The sequence below is a fragment of the Coregonus clupeaformis genome, unplaced genomic scaffold (assembly GCF_020615455.1).
Source record: "Coregonus clupeaformis isolate EN_2021a unplaced genomic scaffold, ASM2061545v1 scaf4868, whole genome shotgun sequence".
Lineage (NCBI taxonomy): Eukaryota > Metazoa > Chordata > Actinopteri > Salmoniformes > Salmonidae > Coregonus > Coregonus clupeaformis.
Window position 1 is genome coordinate 918 of NW_025538322.1, and position 4,119 is coordinate 5,036.

General features: G+C 41.6%; 1 pseudogene; it reads right to left on the reverse strand.

The window, feature by feature from the left end:
- Window positions 1-838: 838 nt before the first annotated feature.
- Window positions 839-3,865, reverse strand: LOC123490801 (annotated as a pseudogene).
- Window positions 3,866-4,119: the final 254 nt, after the last annotated feature.

Sequence of the window (4,119 nt, forward strand, 5' to 3'; positions counted from 1 at the left end):
TAAAGAGAGGGGATTTTTTGTGTGTGTGTGTGTGTGTGTTTAAAGGATGATGTGTGTGTGGGGATCAGTGAGATGTGGTGTGTGTGTGTGTGTGTGTGTGTGTAGAGCAAGAACTGTGAGTTGGAAGAACTGGGAGGTAGACCTATGGCGTGGGTGTTGTCTGACCTGCTGACAAGGCTGACAAGATAGGACTCCTTTGTCATTGTTATAGGATAGGAACAGCATTGATTGAAAACAAACGCCAGGAACACAAAATGGGTATGCACAAGATTTTAGTTAGACCAAGCTATAACATTATATATTTACTAGACAGTACAGTTCAACCAAAAGCTAATATAACAAAGGCATCAGAGATTATTTATAATCTGTCACAGAAACGGGAATCCATCTCCCCAGATCAGTCAATAAATGCTTCTGGTATTGACTTATATGCTGCCCCTGTCTTCATGTTGTTGCTGGACATATCTTTTTTAAATGTGTGTAGGTCACCTAAATCATCAGAAAAATTGCCCCTCCTGAGAATTTTTTCAGGAGCCGCCACTGCTCTCTCTCTCATTATCGTTATCTCTCACTCTCTCGTTATCTCTCTCTCTCTCATTATCGTTCTCTCTCTCTCTCTCATTATCCTTATCCCTTGCCTCTCTCTCTCTCTCTCTCTCTTTCATTATCATTATCCCTCCCCTCTCTCTTGTTATCCCTCCCTCCCTTTCTCTTGCTCTCTCTCTCATAATCACTACAAATATTACTTTTTGGTTTTGGTTCACTTCAGTTTGAATCAGTAGTGTGATGCCAAGTGCTGTAAACCTCTAAACATGTTATAGCACTGGTGATGATTTACTCACGGTTCGGGTGTGTAGAGGGGGGTCGGTGCTGTAGCGGACATATTGAGTGCAGTTGAACACTCGGTCAGCTAGACCAGCCAGGAAGTCTTGAGGAGACAGATATCCTGCCACAGGCCTTACTGTGAACCCAGACCTCTCTGAAACAGTCACACACACACACACACAACAGGATCAAGATATTATATGGCCAATGTCTTTGGGGAACTTTGAAGAAAGGAAATGTTTTCTTTCAGTTTTTTGGACCAAAGTTTCAATGATAGATGTGTTTATTAGGGTCAGCCTGAGGTAACACAGACAAACATCTCAAGAGGATCTTTTTGCAAAATGAAGGTGATGTATAAGAATCATCTTCAGTAATGACTGACTAGTGATGCATTTGAGAGTGACAGTGTCAGTGAGGAGAAGCTACAGTATCTGAGGCTGGTTCAGTCTTGCTCTTTATGAGGAAATGTGTTATGGTTCTACGGTACACTGATAATGGTGACAACAATGTACTGTTACACTCAGAGTTTTTACAGTTGTTCATCAGCCTAAACCTTTCAAGAACAGGGACACGTCCTCCAGTTGAGGGATGTTGTCCTCCCGATACCCACAATTCTTTGTGAGCAGGGGAGGTCTTCAGGTACTCTCTGCAGGCGTGTGTGGCGGTAGGGAGCTTGGTGAGCTCCTGTACACCACGTCCCAGGTCCTCACCTCCTCTGGGGTGTATTCGATGTGGGGGATAGGCCACTGGGGAGTGGAGGTGGACGCAGATGAGTAATGTAATAAAAAAATCATATTACAAACCTTGTTATAAGACATTCTAAAAGCCTCATAACAGGTAATAAAGCATTATACCTGCAGTGTTACTTAAATGTTATTATATCACTTGCACTGAGCTGTTACTTTTAACTTATCTGTATTTAATATGTAATCCATTACATTATAATTACAGCACAATAAGAATTATAAAGTATTTATGTAAAAACAAAGTAAGGTTACCACAGTAAAGCAAGACAAAAAGAAGAGGCTACTCATACTTTTTGTAATTCATGGCCATTTCCACAAAGTACTTCCTCCTCTGTACGTTTTCTTTGAAGCTCTGGTGTCAGAGCAGAGGACAGGGGGTGAGATAACGAACAGGGTCACACAGAGAGTATCTGTCATCTCAACCAGGCAACAGTGTGTGAAATAATTCCTGTGATTTCCTTGAGCGTATCGCAGCCCAAATATCACAATAATTGATCATCATAATCATACAATTATAATCCTTAGTTATACCAACACTATGTACAGTGAGGGAAAAAAGTATTTGATCCCCTGCTGATTTTGTACGTTTGCCCACTGACAAAGACATGATCAGTCTATAATTTGAAAGGTAGGTTTATTTGAACAGTGAGAGACAGAATAACAACAAAAAAAAAATCCAGGAAAACCCATGTCAAAAATGTTATGAATTGATTTGCATTTTAATGAGGGAAATAAGTATTTGACCCCTCTGCAAAACATGATTTAGTACTTGGTGGCAAAACCCTTGTTGGCAATCACAGAGGTCAGACGTTTCTTGTAGTTGGCCACCAGGTTTGCACACATCTCAGGAGGGATTTTGTTCCACTCCTCTTTGCAGATCTTCTCCAAGTCATTAAGGTTTCGAGGCTGACGTTTGGCAACCTTGAACCTTTCAGCTCCCTCCACATATTTTCTATGGGATTAAGGTCTGGAGACTGGCTAGGCCACTCCAGGACCTTAATGTGCTTCTTCTTGAGCCACTCCTTTGTTGCCTTGGCTGTGTGTTTTGGGTCATTGTCATGCTGAAATACCCATCCACGACCCATTTTCAATCCTATGGCTGAGGGTAGGAGGTTCTTACCCAAGATTTGACCGGTACATGGCCCCGTCTATCGTCCCCTTTGATGCGGTGAAGTTGTCCTGTCCCCTTAGCAGAAAAACACTTCAAAGCATAATGTTTCCCACCTCCATGTTTGACGGTGGGGATGGTGTTCTTGGGTCATAGGCAGCATTCCTCCTCCTCCAAACACAGCGAGTTGATTTGATGCCAAATAGCTCCCCTTTTGGTCTCAGCTGACCACAACACTTTCACCCAGTTCTCCTCTGAATCATTCAGATGTTCATTGGCAAACTTCAGACGGCCCTGTATATGTGCTTTCTGTGAGCAGGGGGACTCTGCGGATGCTGCAGGATTTCAGTCCTTCACGGCGTAGTGTGTTACCAATTGTTTTCTTGGTGACTATGGTCCCAGCTGCCTTGAGATCATTGACAAGATTCTCCCGTGTAGTTCCGGGCTGATTCCTCACCGTTCTCATGATCATTGCAACTCCACGAGGTGAGATCTTGCATGGAGCACCAGGCCGAGGGAGATTGACAGTTCTTTTGTGTTTCTTCCATTTGCGAATAATCGCACCAACTGTTGTCACCTTCTCACCAAGCTGCTTGGCAATGGTCTTGTAGCCCATTCCAGCCTTGTGTAGGTCTACAATCTTGTCCCTGACATCCTTGGAGAGCTCTTTGGTCTTGGCCATGTGGTGGAGAGTTTGAAATCTGATTGATTGATTGCTTCTGTGGACAGGTGTCTTTTATACAGGTAACAAGTTGAGATTAGGAGCACTCCCTTTAAGAGTTTGCTCCTAATCTCAGCTCATTACCTGTATAAAAGACACCTGGGAGTCAGAAATCTTTCTGATTGAGAGGGGGTCAAATACTTATTTTCCTCATTAAAATGAAAAACAATTTATAACATTTTTGACATGCGTTTTTCTGGATTTTTCTGTTGTTATTCTGTCTCTGTGTTCAAATAAACCTACCATTAAAATTATAGACTGATCATTTCTTTGTTAGTGGGCAAACGTACAAAATCAGCAGGGTATCAAATACTTTTTTCCCTCACTGTATCTAATATTTATTTAATAAGGTTGGTAACTCAGTTGAGAACCAATTCTCATTTTGCAATGATGACTTTGGCAAGCACCAAAGACACAGGAAACACTTACTGGATGTTCTGCATCTAGTTCTGATCCATACATCAGCACTCTGTGAGAACATTGGTCGAGCACTAAATTCTACAAAGCAAAAATGTCAAAATGGTCGACAAAAGCACATTTTTTGTCTCATTAAAAGTCACTCAGTACTACACACGTCCATTAAGAGACATTTATCTCCTATTCGAGATGAGACAACAAACAACATAAGATGATAAGATGTGTAAATTCACTCTGAACCATGACCAATAAAGCAAATGTTTTCTTGTACTTTTTTTACATTTACATTTTAGTCATTTAGC